The sequence below is a fragment of the Macaca nemestrina genome, chromosome 15 (assembly GCF_043159975.1).
Source record: "Macaca nemestrina isolate mMacNem1 chromosome 15, mMacNem.hap1, whole genome shotgun sequence".
Classification (NCBI taxonomy): domain Eukaryota; kingdom Metazoa; phylum Chordata; class Mammalia; order Primates; family Cercopithecidae; genus Macaca; species Macaca nemestrina.
The window spans coordinates 114331281-114348138 of record NC_092139.1 but is presented as its reverse complement, the minus strand read 5'-3'; the positions used below and the strand labels follow the sequence as shown (position 1 = coordinate 114348138).

The 16858-nt window shown below is 52.4% G+C and overlaps 1 protein-coding gene across 2 annotated transcripts in view; it reads right to left on the bottom strand.

Annotated features, from left to right (window-relative positions):
- LOC105489795 (GRAM domain containing 4) overlaps window positions 1-16858 on the bottom strand; it is a 102300-nt gene that overhangs the window by 69008 nt on the left and 16434 nt on the right. The window lies entirely within an intron of this gene.

Below are 16858 nucleotides of genomic sequence, written 5' to 3'. Positions count from 1 at the left end.
ACCTCCAAAAGGCTACCTTCCCTTCTGTCAACTTCTATTGTTTAAATGTGGCCCAGCTGAGGTCAAAGGGCTCCGCCAGGTCTACCAAGAGTCTCCCACATGGACCAAGCCCTGGGATATGTACAAGCCCAACACAGGACTACCCCGCACAGCAGGCTGCAGAACACCTTCTGTGTTCAAGGAAGCACACAGCCAGGAGAAGAGCCCAGGCTCCTGCTCGGAGGGCAACAGGATCGCCTGAGGCCAAGCCGGCCCAGACAGGAACCAACGCCACTCAGCAGTCTGCAATGTATACCTGTGCTGCAAAACCCAAGGGCCAAGAAACAAAAATAAAAATGTTTTGGGCTTTTTGGTTTTTTTTGTTTTTTTTAGAGATAAGGTCTTATTCTTTCATCCAGGATGGAGTGCAATGGCACAATCCTAGGTCACTGTGGCCTCCCAACGCAGCTTCTGGGGTAGCTGGTACTACAGGAACGTGCCACTGCCCAGCTTTTTTTTTTTTTTTTGAGACGGAGTCTCACACTGTGGCCCAGGCTGGAGTACAGTGGCACCATCTCGGCTCACTGCAAGCTCAACCTCCTGGGTTCACGCCATTCTCCTGCCTCAGCCTCCAGAGTAGCTGGGACTACAGGCGCCCGCCATCACACCCGGCTCATTTTTGGTATTTTTAGTAGAGACGGTTTCACCCTGTTAGCCAGGATGGTCTTGATCTCCTCACCTCATGATCCGCCCGCCTCGGCCTCCCAAAGTGCTGGGATTACAGGCATGAACCCCTGCGCCCAGTCCTGCCCAGCTAATATTTTTAAAATTTTTAGTAAAGATGGAGTTTCACTATGTTGCTCAGGCTGGTCTCAAACTCCTGATTTAAAACTATCCTTCCACCTCAGCCTCCCAAAGTGCTGGGATTATAGGCATGAACCACCACAGCTGGCCAGTAAAAATAATATTAATAATACATACACACACACACACACACACACACACATTTCGAGACAGAGTTTCGGTCTTATCGCCCAGGCTGCAGTGCAGTGGTGCGATCTTGGCTCACTGCAACTTCCGCCTCCCGGGTTCAAGCAATTCTTCTGCCTCTGCCTCCCAAATAGCTGGGATTATGGGCACCCGCCACCACACACAGATAATTTTTGTATTTTTAGTAGAGACGGGGTTTCGCCATGTTGGCCAAGCTGGTCTCCAACTCCCGACCTCAGGTGATCCACCCACCTCTGCCTCCCAAAGTACTGGAATTACAGGTGTGAGCCACCGCGCCCGGCCCAAAATATTTTAGAAGCAAGATCAAAAATCGGTAAGGTCCACTTCACACCTATTGCCCAGGTAACCACCTGCCAGCTGGGGTGCTCTGATAGTCCAGTCTTACAGAAGAGTCTCCTGACAGGCCTGAGAGCACAGGCGGCCCTAATAGAAAACCAGAGAAGCACGTGTTTTTGCTGCAGGCTGCAGGCTGGATGGGCTTGCCAAGGGGCAGCTCGCCATCCAGTAGGGACTAGGGAACAAGAACAAGGAGCAGGCAGTGCACCTTAGAGCTGCAGTACTGCACGTCCAGGAACCACAATGACCAAGCCAGGCACCAAGTGTTTAATGAGCACCTACTGCGCACCCGACAGGACCCTCAGTGCAATGATACAGAGGAGGTGAGGCCAACAAACCCATGGAGCTGGAAGTGCTGCCCTAACTGTGGAGAAGACACCCCATGGCCCCAGCACCAGCCCAGGAAGGTGCTCAGAGGAGCAGCCGTGGCACCACAGGCTGAGGGCATGAAGGACGGGTCGCGGGCTGCAGAGGAAGGGCACGCCAGGACAAGGGAGCAGCACATGTAGGGCGCTTTTGCCAAAACAAACCAGAAAGGAGCTGGTGGGAGCAGAGAGGCTATGGTAAGGGTAAGGCATGTGGTCCCATTCCAAGCACAGCGTGGGGCACCCTGGCCAATGGCTGGAAGAGGCCTGAAGTGAAAATACCAGTTAGGAAACCGTGGCCAGGCAGAGGAGAGAGGGCGGTGGCTGGGACTGGTGCGGGCAGCAGAGATGGGAGCCTAGCAGGCATGTCAGGATTCATCCAGGGAGGAGCAAGGGCAGACAGCGTCGGGCGAATCCCCTGGCACCCCCACGTTAATGGTGGCCACAGCCACACTTCATAAGGGACAGTAACCTGCCCGGTGCCTCCTGGCCACACCTAACTCAATCCCTACACACCAGCCTGTGGAGGGCTGGTTCCTGGCTCCCTACACCTGTCTCCAGTCTGGCAGGTACTAAGAACCCGTAACTATTGGTGACTATTATTATGATCCCTCCTTTTTTTTTTTATTATACTTTAAGTTCTAGGGTACATGTGCACAATGTGCAGGTTTGTTACATATGCATACATGTGCCATGTTGGTTTGCTGCATCTATCAACTCGTCATTTACATTAGTCCCCCAGCTGGGGGACCAGGGGCACCGGGCTGTCGGAGCGAGGTGGGGTTGGCAGCAGAGCTCTGGACTCACTGGATTCTCAGGCAAATGCTCTGGCCTGGTTCCAGTGCCCATAGTTGGGGAAGGTAAACCACAGCCACATAGGGGGCCAGGGAAAACAGGGCGACAGCACCTCAAAAAATTCAAAACAGAACTACCATGTGACCCAGCAAACCAGCTTCTGGGTATATATCCCAACAGCTGAAAGCAGGAACCCAAACAGATGCTTGCACACCCATGTCCACAGCAGCACCATTCACCCAAGCCAAGAGGTGGCAACAACCCAAGTGCCCATCCAATCGGTCAATAAGCCCACACAGAGATGCTCAGCGCCAGTCAGTAAGTCCATGCAGAGATGCTCAGTCCCGGTCATAAGCCCATGCAGAGATGTCAGCCCTGGCCAATAAGCCCACACAGACATGCTGAGCCCTGGTCAATAAGCCCACACAGACATGCTCAGCCCTGGTCAATAAACCCACGCAGACATGCTGAGCCCTGGTCAATAAACCCACACAGACATGCTCAGCCCCGGTCAATAAGCCCACGCAGACATGCTCAGCCCTGGTCAATAAACCCATGCAGACATGCTGAGCCCCGGTCAATAAACCCACACAGACATGCTCAGCCCCGGTCAATAAGCCCACGCAGACATGCTCAGCCCTGGTCAATAAACCCACGCAGACATGCTTAGCCCCGGCCATAAGCCCATGCAGACATGCTCAGCCCCGGTTAATAAGCCCAGGCAGAGATGTTCAACCCAGTCATCACCAGGGGAAATGCAAACCAAACCACAAGGGGAGACCCCTTCACACCCATTAGGATGGCCATGATCAAAAACTCAGAAAACAACAAGTGTTGGCGAGGATGGGGAGAAACTGAACCCTTGTACACTGTTGGTGGGGTGTAAAATGGTGCCACTGCTATAAAACACAGTATGGAGGTTCCACAAACTATGAAAAATAGAACTACCATATGATCCCACAATCCCACTTCTGGGGATACTTAAAAGAACTAAAAGCAAGGTCTCCAAGAGACATTTGCACACCCAGAGGACAATATGACACCAGAACCCGGGCGAACCCGGAGGACAATATGACACCAGAACCCGGGCGAACCCAGAGGACATTATGTCACCAGAACCCGGGAGAACCCGGAGGACATTATGTCACCAGAACCCAGGAGAACCCGGAGGACATTATGTCACCAGAACCCGGGAGAACCCGGAGGACATTATGTCACCAGAACCCGGGAGAACCCGGAGGACATTATGTCACCAGAACCCGGGAGAACCCGGAGGACATTATGTCACCAGAACCCGGGAGAACCCGGAGGACATTATGTCACCAGAACCTGGGCGAACCCGGAGGACATTATGTCGCCAGAACCCAGGCAAACCCAGAGGACATTATGGCGTCAGAACCTGGGAGAACCCGGAGGACATTATGTCAACCAGAACCAGGAGAACCCGGAGGACATTATGTCACCAGAACCAGGAGAACCTAGAGGACATTATGTCACCAGAACCCGGGAGAACCCAGAGGACATTATGGCGCCAGAACCCGGGAGAACCCAGAGGACATTATGGCGCCAGAACCTGGGTGAACCCAGAGGACAATATGACACCAGAACCCGGGCGAACCCGGAGGACAATATGGCGCCAGAACCTGGTTGAACCCAGAGGACATTATGGCACCAGAACCTGGGCAAACCCAGAGGACGTTAAGGCGCCAGAACCTGGGCGAACCCAGAGGACAATATGACACCAGAACCCGGGTGAACCCGGAGGACATTATGTCACCAAAACCCGGGCGAACCCAGAGGACATTATGGCGCCAGAACCTGGGTGAACCCAGAGGACATTCTGCTCTGTGAAAGGAGGAAGTCATAAATAGACAGACACTGTGAGATTCCACTTATCTGCAGTCCCCAAAGGAGTGAAATGCACAGAGACAGGAAGTGGATTGGGGGGTGTCAGGCTGGGGAGAGGCTCTGGAGAGTCAGTGCTCCGTGGGTGTGGAGTTTCGGTTGCGGAAGATCAAACGTTCTGGGGATGAATGGTAGTGACGGTTGCAGAACAGTGTGAATGTGTTTAATGCCACTAAATGCCACACTCAGAAATGGTTAAGATGGTACATTGTGTTATGTCTATTTTACCACCATTTATACAGAGAGAGAGAGAAAACCAATCCTCTCTTTGAAAATCTACAAATTGAATGTAATTTCCCTCAAAAGAAAAACAACAGATTTTAGAAGAACCAAGACAATCTGGATCTAAGGTTTATAGGGAAAAATAAACAAGCCAAATAGCCAGGAAAATCCTGAAAAGCCAGATTGATGGGGGGAGGCCAGCCCGCCAGCCCTGCCACGCAAACGCAATGGGGCAGCAGCCGTGTTCGAAGCATGTTAATGGTGCATGAACAGACAACAGAGCCATGAGAAGGTACAAAAACAGACTCAGACCCAATTGTGGTAAGAGGCATTTTAATAGGAGGGCATGAGATAAATCACTCCACCAACCACGTTGGGACATCTAGGAAGCTACCTAGAAAAAGATAAGGCTGGCTCCATACCTCACACCTTCCCAAAATAAATTCAAATTAGACCAAAGATTTGAATGCAGAACAGGGAAAGCACGAATGTAGCAAAGGTGGGCCTGGAGGGGCACTCATAACCTTGGGACTGAACAACGTCTGTCCCAGCGAGACACGGAACACAATAAAAGAGAAGATACATTATGTTAAAAACAAATGTTTGCAAGGCAAAAACCTCCATAAGCAGTCAGACATAAATGATAATGTGGGGAAAAAAACATTTCAACACACATCACGAAGGATTCATTTGCTTGCCATGGATAAACATTCCAATAGAAAAATGGACAAGAGGCCAGGTGTGGTGGCTCACGTCTGTAATCCCAGCACTTCGGTAGGCCAAGGCAGGCAGATAGCGAGGTCAGGAGTTCGAGACCAGTCTGGCCAACATGGTGAAACTCCATCTCTACTAAAAATACAAAAAGTAGTCAGGTGTGGTGATCCGTGCCTGTAGGCCCAGCTCTTCAGGAGGCTGAGGCAGAAGAATTGCTTGAACCCAAGAGGCGGAGGTTGCAGTGAGTCGAGATTGCGCCACTGTACTCCAGCCTGGGAGACAGAGACTCTGTCTCAAAAAAAAAGAAAAAAAAAAGAGAAAAATGGACAAAAGATGAAGTAAAAACAAACAGCTCTTAAACATATGAAAAGGTGATTAACCTTCACTTATGAGAGAAACACAATTTTTTTTTTTTGAGACAAAGTCTCGCTCTGTCACCCAGGCTGGAGTGCAGTGGTACGATCACAGCTGACTGCAATCTCGACCTCCCAGGCTCAGTGATCCTCCTGCCTCAGCCTCCCGAGTTGCTGAGACTCCAGGTGCACGCCACCATGCCCGGCTACTTTTTGTACTTTTTGTAAAGACAGGGTTTTGCCATGTTACCCAGGCTGGTCCCAAACTCCTGGACAACAGGATCTCCCAAAGTGTTGGGGTTACAGGTATCAGTCACCGTGTTCAGCTGATAAATACAAACTAAACTGCCTTGAGAAACCACTTCCTCAAAAGACTGGCAAAGAGGCACAGCATGTGGGTGTGGGGTCAGGGGACACAGGCTCTGTCCTACGTGGAGAGTGGCGTGGAGGGCAATTCTGCAATATCCAACGAAACGGCGCTTTAACTTCCAGAAAGCTCTCTGAGTCTCTCACACACACGATGGCGGCAGGGCAAGGCCATCTCCCAGCAGCATCATTTTCATGACAGCAAAATGGCTGGACCCACCCACGTGGGGACAGTCCACGGCGCAGCCCCACAGCCTCGCAAGGAGCGAGGACCCCGGTGCACCACCATGGAGAGCACACCGCCGACGCAGTCCCTCGCCAGCATGTGCCTGGCCATGTGTCTATGGAAACGAGGAGGAGGAGAGGAGAAAAAAGACAAAGATAGAAGTGTGCCCAGGAGCTGCCCAGGAAAGGCTGGCGTGGAAGCAGGACCGACGGAGGCCTCTGAAGACAGGAACTGGGGGCTGAAGCCATCAGGAGCCTTGATCCATGGTGAGTTCGGAATCCTGAAAGCATCAACTATTCTATAGTAAACTAAATTTTTTAACTTAAAAAAAAAAGTTTTTTTAGAGACAAGGTCTTGCTCTGTCACCCAGGCTGGAGTGCAGTGGTATAAGCACAGCTCACTGCAACTTTGAACTCCTGGGCTTCAGGAATCCTCCCACTTCAGTCACCCAAGTAGCCAGGGCTACAGGTGTGAGCCACCATGCCAGGCTAATTTTTTTTTTTTTTTTCTGAGACAGAGTCTCGCTCTTATTGCCCAGGCTGGAGTGCAGTGGTGCGATCTCACCTCACTGTAACCTCCGCCTCTGAGGTTCAAGTGATTCTCCTGCCTCAGCCTCCCGAGTGGCTGAGATCACAGGCACGTGCCACCACGCCTGGCTAATTTTTGTATTTTTAGTAGAGATGGGGTTTCACAGTGTTGGCCAGGCTGGTCTTGAACTCCTGACCTCAGGTGATCCCCCTGCCTTGGCCTCCCTCCCAAAGTGCTGGGATTACAGGCGTGAACCACCACACCTGATCTAATTTTTTAATTAAATTAAAAATTTTAATAAGAAAAATTAAAATAAAAACAAAAAAACCAAAACACCCTAGTTCACATGGCAGAGAATCTTGCCTAAGACCTAAACCAGAGGTTCTGAAAGTGTAGCCCAGGAACCCTAGGGATTCCTTTCGGGGGACTCACAAGATCAAAACTATTCCAGTGATAACCCGAAAATGCTGCTCGCCTTTCCCACACTTGCCCCCTGGCAGCTGCATGGTGTGATGCGGCGGCCAACGGGTCACAGAAGACAAGGTGAGCCAGCTGTCTCCTGACAAATGAGACCCCGAGGAGAGCTGCAAAATGTTGGCACCTCTCTTCACCACTAATTCTTTTTTTAGCAGTGATTTTTTTTTTTTTTTTTTTTTTTTTTTTTGAGACAGAGTCTTGCTCTGTAAGCCAAGCTGGAGTGCAGTGGTACAATCTCGGCTCACTGCAACCTCCACCTCCCAGATTCAAGTGATTCTCTTGCCTCAGACTCCCGAGTAGCTGGGACTATAGGCACCTGCCACCATGTCTGGCTAATTTTTGTATTTTTAGTAGAGACAGGGTTTCACCATATTGGCCAAGCTGGTCTTGAACTCCTGACCTTGTGATCCGCCCGCCTCGGCCTCCCAAAGTGCTGGGATTACAGGTGTGAGCCACTGCACCTGGCCCCGAGTAGTGATTTTTTTAAAAAGAAAGACATGCTATTTATGTTAACATGTAATCGATTTATACTTGCATATTTCAGTAAATTAATAAATCTTTTTAAATTTCTTAGTTTTGACTTTTTTTTTTTTTTTTTTTTTTGAGACGGAGTCTCGCTCTGTCGCCCGGGCTGGAGTGCAGTGGCCGGATCTCAGCTCACTGCAAGGTCCGCCTCCCGGGTTCTCGCCATTCTCCTGCCTCAGCCTCCTGAGTAGCTGGGACTACAGGCGCCCGCCACCTTGCCCGGCTAGTTTCTTTTTTTTTTATTTTTTAGTAGAGACGGGGTTTTACCGTGTTAGCCAGGATGGTCTCGATCTCCTGACCTCGTGATCCACCCGTCTCGGCCTCCCAAAGTGCTGGGATTACAGGTTTGAGCCACCGCGCCCGGCCAGTTTTGACTTCTAATAGCGAGTAGCAATGAATACACCCCACAGGCACAAAGACTCGCCAGTGTCCTCCATCACTTGAGGCTGTAAGGGGCTCCGCGACCTGGGCTTAGCACCTGAGTGTACAGGATGCACCTGCCGCCTTGCTCCGCTGTCTCCTCCATGCCTGCCTGTGCACTGTCTATGCTTCCCCCACTCAGCATTCCCGTCCCTCTTTTGGTAAGGACCCTGCTCTCCACCGGAAATGACCCATCCCGTGGTGAGGGGCTGCCAGTCACATGCTCTGTCTCATCACGGGAATGAAGCCACAAGGGAAGTAGGAGGAGGCATGGAGGGTGAAAAAGCACCACGTCAAAGGAGGGGGAGACAAGCGACCCAGCCAGAGCACCCCAAGCAGCTCCACATCGTGGGCCCCTGGCCCCAAGCTGGCAAAGCTCCCCTCCGCTTAAGCGAATCTGTCGGGGCCCCTTTCTATTTTGCATGCTCTCTCTGCTGGGGCTTTGGGAGACCCTCAGCAGTGGCCCACGTCCCACCACTGGAACAGGGTGACAGCTCCAGGTGACAGCTGCAGGCACTGGTCACAGGCAGGTGATTCTCTCACAGGAGGGCACAGGTGTCACCGGCCTTTAGAAATCAAGGCATAAAACAGTCGATTCCCAAGACAGACACCTCGGGAAGAATACTTTTATGACGAAAAGACTCTTCCACTCTCCACAGGACCCTTTGACAAATAACCAGCAAGCTTCCTGGTGGCTTTCAGGTAAGGTCAGATTCGCAGTCATCCACTCTGCAGACAATCCTATGGGGAGAAAGTGCCGCTGGTGGCGAGACACACATGGGATTCTCACTGACTCGTGACTAAGGAGTCCCCACGCGGGGAAAGCCTTCCGACGGTCACTTTTCTGCAAAAGCAGTCACACCTCACAACACGCCTTTGCTCCAGCAACAGCAAACATGGAACTCGTGGGCACGTGGGGCCATGATGCTCCATGCTGCTGACTTCAATCTCCATCTTCCAGACAGAACCAAGATGCTCATTTCAGAGGATGGAGCTAATACGTTAAATGCAGGTTGCTAGGTAATTTTTCACTAGGTAATTTTAATTCTCAAAAAAGTCAGTGTCAGCCAGGCACGGTGGCTCACGCCTGTAATCCCAGCACTTTGGGAGGCTGAGGCGGGTGGGTTACCTGAGGTCAGGAGTTCGAGATCAGCCTGGCCAACAGGGTGAAACCCCATCTCTACCAGAAATACAATACAAAAACTAGCCCGGCGTGGTGGCAGGAGCCTGTAATCCCAGCTACTCAGGAGGCTGAGGCAGGAGAATCACTTGAACCCGGGAGGCAGAGGTTGCAGTGAGCCAAGATCATGACACTGCACTCCAGCCTGGGGGACAAGAGTAAGCCTCTGTCTAAAAAAAAAAAAAAAAAAAAAAGTATCTAAAAGCACAACTATGAAACAACCAGCTCAAGCTCTGAAAAGCCACAAGCCATCTGCAAATTGCGAAACTGACAACGCAAGCAATCTCACACACAGGCCCTGCCCGTGCCCAGGACGGCCCAACAGGAGAAATATCTGGGCCCCTCATTGGTCCCATCTGTTGACAAAGGTTCCAAAAATCTATTTCTTGTGTGCCAGGAATTCTGTCAAGGTCTTGATTCTGTCTAGGATGTCCTGATCCGACCCTCCATCTCTGTCACTGCCTCTGTGTCAGACAGTTCCCTGGGACCCACATCCTCCTCTGGAGGTGCTGCACGGCACTGAGCTGGTGGGCACCAGAGGCCACCAGAAGAGCTCACAGCCCTGCCACCCCCACCCTGGCCCTCTGGGTGTGGGGCGGCTCCTGTCTCTTGCGTTACCCTTTTCCCATGCATCTCCCCTCCTGGTTCCCCTTCTTTCAGCCCCAGCCTGAAACCCACCACGCAGCTGCTAAGGGTGCTCTCCAGACAAGGCCAGCTCCGCCCTTCCCCGCTGGCCCGCACGGGTTTGAGGACTTGACTCGCAGCGTCAGCTCCTAGTTCTGATTTCAGATATGTTTGCCCCTCGAGGAGCCTGGAGCTGCACCACAGGCCCTGTCTGACCTCAGGGTCTCCCCACCTTCTCAACAAGCTCCTTCCTCCAAGCAGACCCCCACATACCTCAACTAACCGGAAGCTACCACCTAGACCCACGGGTGAGCTAGGAGCCGGCAGTCAGCAAATCACAGCAAATCAAGCCACTAACCAACCAGCACTGCTTTTCTACAAAGTGGGAGAGAAAGCAACTTAGGGGCCTCCAGGCCAGGACTCATCTGGGACAAGGTCTTACGGCTTGCACAATTAGAATCCTCTGGCAACAAACACCGAGGTGCAAATGACAAGTCCATCCACCCTTCCCTCTTGCTCTCCATTTCACAGGCACTCCCTCCCTCCACTTATCAGAGCAGCAAAAGACACCCAAACATCTCGCTCGAATTCTCATTAAATTTTCACCAAAACAACGCCACCCAGCCAGGTGCAGTGGCTCATACCTGTAATTCCATCCCTTTGGGAGGCTGAGGTGGGCAGATCACTTGAGGCCACGAGTTTGAGACCAGCCTGGCCAACATGGAGAAACCCCATCTCTACTAAAAATAGAAAGAATTAGCCGGGCGTGGTGGCATGCACTTGTAATCCCAGCTACTCAGGAGGCTGAGGCACAGAAATCACTTGAACCCAGGAGGTGGAGGTTGCAGTGAGCTGGGATTGTGCGACTGCACTCCAGCTTGGGCGACAGAGCAAGACTATCTCAAAAACACAACAAAACAAAAGGCCACCAATGCCAAAACCTAATGGACTAAAAAAATGCAACTAACCAGAACATGCTACCTTGTACAGTGTTCTAAAGGCAAGTTCTACCAGCAGATAATGGTAAAAACAAAACAAAACCTACATGTCACCTAAACTTGCCCCGAGAAGGCAACTTGCAAATCAAACTGTACCTGTTTTTGTCCTAATTAAAACCATACCCAAGGCCAGGCACAGTGGCTCACGCCTGTAATCCCAGCACTTTGGGAGGCTGAGACGGGCGGATCACGAGGCCAGGAGATCAAGACTATCCCAGCTAACATGGTGAAACCCCGTCTCTACTAAAAATACAAAAAATTAGCTGCGCATGGTGGCGGGCGCCTGTGATCCCACCTACTCAGGAGGCTAAGGCAGGAGAATGGCGTGAACCTGGGAGGCGGAGCTTGCAGTGAGCCAAGATGGCACCACTGCACTCCAACCTGGGCGACAGAGCGAGACTCCATCTCAAAAAAATAAATAAAATAAAATAAAATAAAATAAAATAAAATAAAATAAATAAAACCATGCCAGAAAATGCCCTGAAACTTGAGCAAGAGAGACAGGAGAGGGAACTACCACCCAATGAAGTTTCTCTGGATCTAAAGAAGATTCCAACTCACCACATCATCTTGTCCCCATACGCCTTTGGGGGCTTCATAGCATTTTCTCCTTGGGGAAACCTTACCTCCTAAATGTCAAACTCAAACAAACCCCCTTTAAAATAGCCTTGCTCAGCAGCATGCCTCCTGCCAGGAGGGACACAGGGCACTGAGCAGGAGCTGGTCTGTATGCCACCTCCAGAGCCCACACTTGGCACCTGCAAGGCTCCAGCAGCCAAGGAAACTTCTCACTCCTGCTGAGCCACTTTACAGCCCTCCACGTCAAGGGACCCAAAGGTCTGGCTGCATATTCCCAGGGGAGGGCAGGACTTATTGAAAGCAGGCGTGGAGACTGGCTTAACCAGTCGAGCAGGTTGACGGACGGATGAACGCTGAGAAGGGTGGCTCTGGATTCCACCTGGAGGCAGCAGTTGAGCCAGCCCTGCAGCCATCCAAGCTCCGCAAAGGAGTGGAGGTCTCAGTGACAGGTGGAAAAAAGGCCCCAAGAGGACAAAAGAATGCTGCTTTTAAAGCCTAATCTCGGCGGGGCATGGTGGCTCACACCTGTAATCCCAGCACTTTGGGAAACTGAGGCCAGTGGATTACCTGAGGTCAGGAATTCAAGACCAGCCTGGCCAACATGGTGAAATCCCACCTCTACTAAAAATACAAAAATTAACTGGGTGTGGTGGCATGCACCTGTAGTCCCACCTACTCAGGAGGCTGAGGCAGGAGAATCATTTGAACTTGGGGGGGTGGAGATTGCAGTGAACTGAGATTGTGAGATCGTGCCACTGCACTCCAGCCTGGGCAACAGAACACATGAGACTTCGTCTCAAAAAAAAAAAAAAAGAAAAAAGAAAAAAAGAAAAAAAAGGCTAATCTCTAAATTCCAAAAGGAAACATGATTCTATCAACTGGTTCAACTGAGAAGAGAAAGACCATTCAAGCCCCCTGCCAAGCACTCAACAACCCAGGGGGCACAGGCACCCACCCACAGAGGGTTGGTGACAAAGACTTTGGGCCTGTGGCCAGATGGCCCTGGAGTCCCTGCAGGACCCTGCAGAAAGGGCCGCCAGTGACATCTGTCATCCTGGCCACACTTACATCTGTGGAAACTGATGGCTATCAGCCTCATAAATGTGATTTCACAAGGTGAGACTCCAGCCCTGGATGGCACAAGCCAGCAGCCAGAGTCCCTATCCACGGGAAGCAGGGGGCTGGGCCCAGCTAGTCCTTGTCCTCATGGTCAATCCAGGCAGCAGAGAAACTGCGCCAGGCAGCCCTCTGACCTCCCGTCATGGTGCTGATCCAGAACAATGCACGATGATTCCAACAATGTGTCCACAGAGTGAATTATGAGAAAGTGAACCCATCCTAATACACTGAAGCAACACTTCCAACACAGAGTGCGTCCAGGGTCTGGCTGCCCGTCCCACCAGGATAGCAGATTCTTTCTGACCCTCTGCGAGCCCCTTGGCCAGCACCCACTCCTCAGCCTCCCTGGGTGAGCTGGGAAGGTAGCCAGGGTACAGAAACAGCATTGGGTGTTAAGGCCAGGGACCTGGAGGACCTCGCTTAGTGGCTGGCTCTGAGACCTGGACAAGTCACGTATCACCCTGGTACCTGTCAGACGGGGTGCTCACCTGCCCATGCAGTCACCTGCCTGTGTGGCCTGGGCTTGTGGTTCTCCGGGTGTTTGAATCTTGGTCCCCGACTGGCTGCAGGGGTCCCTGCGATGATTTGGAGGGGCAACTGGAAAGGGCTGTTCTGGTGGCTGTGGGGGGCGGGGTCAGGTGCTCAGAGGGTTCAGGGCGGGAAGAGGGGACTCCCATGGGTGTGCCCAAAGCCAACCTCACCTAGGGCTGAGCTGCCTTGAGGGGAGCCTGTTTTTCTCTCAAAATGTGGAATCCTCTCACCTCTGTACCCCTGTGTCCCTACTGACCACCAGGCCCAGAACATCAGGGCACCACCTCCCCTTTCCAGACACAGGGCCAGGCCCATGGGCTGCAGGATGAGAGTCCTTTGGGTGGGGGACCTTTGTGGCATTACAGGGAGATTCACAACCCAGGAAAATAAAGTCAGAAGAGGCACTATGTCCAGGGGCAGCCAAGTTAAACAACAGTCCCGGTGGCGAATCTCCCCCACATCCCCACCTGGATTGTTTCAGAACCCTGAGGCGTGGAGACCTGCTGTGTCGCATGGTCTCTATCTGTAGTTAGTTCCCACACCCGCCCTGGCGGGGCATGGTGGCTCACGCCTGTAATCCCAGAACTCTGGGAGGCCAAGGCGGGCAGATCACGAGGTCAGGAGATCGAGACCATCCCGGCTAACACAGTGAAACCCCATCTCTACTAAAAATACAAAAAATTAGCTGGGCATGGTGGCGGGAGCCTGTAGTCCCAGCTACTCGGGAGGCTGAGGCAGGAGAATGGCATGAACCCGTGAGGCGGAGCTTGCAGTGAACCGAGATGGCACCACTGCACTCCAGCCTGGGTGACAGAGCGAGACTCCGTCTCAAAAAAAAAAAAAAGAAAGAAAGAAAACATGCCCCTCTTGGGCACCTGCCACTGACTTCACTTCCCCACCCTGCGTCTCCATGGGAAGGGCACACTCTCCCCTGGGCCACATGTGGGGCTGGGGTGTGGACCGAACTTCCCTACTGCTTTGCCTCAAGACCAGACCACACAGTCCACAGGAGTCGGGCATGGCAGGTACCTCGGTTTCGGAGCACTGCACTCAGAGCAGCAGAAACAAACCTGGTGCATTCAGAAGGCCCAGGTCCCGATGCACTGGTTACCAGCAGCGGACACAGGCGTGGCAAACCACAGACAACAAGAGTGCTGGCTGGGCCGGAGCCACTCCAAACCGCTTCAGAACATGTGGGGCGCCCTTCCTGACCCCCGGCCCCAGCTCCCCGTGCTGCCCCCTCCCCACTGGGCTTGCAGGGCAGCAACCCTCCCCTCCCTCCTAGGAGATGCCAACTCGCCCGGGACCAGGACAGCCCCAGCCTCCATCTCCAGTCCGGCCCCCCAGCTCCCCAGGGCAGGACAGATGCCAGGGCCAACTGTCCCGAAACCAAGCTCCGCTTTACCCCGGACATCTCTGTACCCGAAGCCTCCTGAAACACCTGCCCCTCCGACCAGAGGTCCCTCACCACCCACACAGGCAATGCCCCTTCCTCTACCAAGGGCCCCACAGAAGGCCAGGAGCCTCCCCCTACCCCAGCCCTCCTCTGGCCGCTGTCCCCACCACCCCACAAATGCCAAGGATCCCTGAACACACCTGGCACCTCACACCCATGTACTTGCATTCCTGCCCTGGCCTAGAATGCTCTTTATCATCACCCACCCCACCCACCCCACCCGCCCACTTCCACCTGTCCTTCCACAAAAACAGGGGCAGGGAGGAGGGGCCCGCCAGGCAGGTATGGCCTGTGGGCAGAGCTACAGCAGGGGACAGTGTGGACTCAGGCAGGGAAGGGAGAACACAGGACACACAGAGCTGGGGCAGGAGCCGGGCCTGGGGCAGCTGGGGAGGGGCTGGTGGGATGCTGGGTATCAAGGCTGGCTTCTGCTTGATGGTTAGCCCAGAGGGTCCCATTACATTACTAAAAATAATGAAAATATGGCCGGGTGCGGTGGCTCACGCCTATAATCCCAGCACTTTGGAAGGCCAAGGCGAGCGGATCACCTGAGGTCAGGAGTTCAAGACCAGTCTGGCCAACATGGTGAAACCCCGTCTCTACTAAAAAAAAAAAACAAAAATTAGCCCAGCGTGGAGGTGCACACCTGTAATCCTAGCTACTCAGGAGGCTGAAGCAGGAGAATCACTTGAACCCAGGAGGCAGAGGCTGCAGTAAGCTGAGATCCCACCACTGCACTCCAGCCTGGGTGACTGAGTGAGACTCCATCTCAAAATAATAAATAAAAATAATGAAAATAGACAAAAGAGGACGATGCACAGACCCCCAGTAGCAGCACAGACCCCAGGCCAAGGACGCATCCCATTCTATGCCCCGGAAGCCCAAATGATGAAAAGGGGAAGAAGACTCGGCCCACAAGGCTCCTCCCTTAGAAGGCTGCCCCCACACTGAACGTCGGCTATGGGAAAGACACTTAACGCAACGCTGGCCCACCCCTGCCTGCCCGCCAGGGGACTCTTGGTAGGCCCTGCGGCAGGGGTTGGGGGGGGGTGTCCCACCTGCCCTCCCTGTGCGGCAGGCCCAGTGGAGAAGAGGCACTCAGAGACCACCTGCCAAATGCTCAAGAACAACGTCCCTTTCCCTGTCCAGATGCAGAAACTGGGATGTCTCTCAGAAACACCGCCTGCAACAAGGGCCACCCGCAAGGAATCTTCTGCTTAACATGAGGTTCTGGGGAGAAGGAACCAGGCAAGGGAGAATCCCGTGATGGTTCATCAGGCCTCAAAGTCAGAACTTACGACCTTTTAAACGTTTCAGTACGACTTACCTTTCTGCTACTGGTAAAGGGGAAAGGTCTGCAAATCAAATAACAGTAAACAAGGATTCGATGTTACTTAAGCAAACACGTTATTCTCAAGTATTTGAGAACGGTGTGGATAAAACCAATTCCTTTTATGTTTTTGTTCAAATGCTTTCTTTTTTGAAAGCCCGCATGCAGAGTTCTAATTTAGGTTATGTTGGTGAACAAAAATAATCACAATGTGGGGTTTGTCTCTTCTAATTATACAGAATTTAGGACAAAATATTCATGTAAGTGATTCTGGAATACTTTATAAATAGGTCATATAGGCTCTTTTTATTGCCAAAATTCTTGAAACTCAGTGCAGCAGAGTCACTGTCTCCATGTGGAACTGAAAGCAAGGCAGGCAGCCAGCATCCCCTTCACGATGCCGGCCACAAATCAGCCGACGCCGGGGTTTTTAAAGCCCCTCGCGGAGCTGATCACCATACAGGTGGGCCACAGAATTCCGAGACTCTCGGGAGAGAAGTCCTGCTTCTGCAGGCACAGAGGATGTGGTTCCTCCCTGATGCAGTCGGAACAGTGAAAACATTCAGGAGAGAAACGGAATCAAGCCCCTCCCAGCTGTGAATGACTGAGTTCACCACACAGCCACAGTGGGGCTTCCTCACCTTCCTCACCATGACTCAGTGCAAACAACTCACTTCATTCTTTTATTTTTTTTTTTTTGAAACAGGGTCTCCTCCCTCTGTTTTCCCAGGCTGGCTCCAAACGCCTGGGCTCCATGGATCCTTCCTCCTTAGCCTCGCAAAGAGGTGGGACCACAGGCACGCGCCACTACACCCAGCT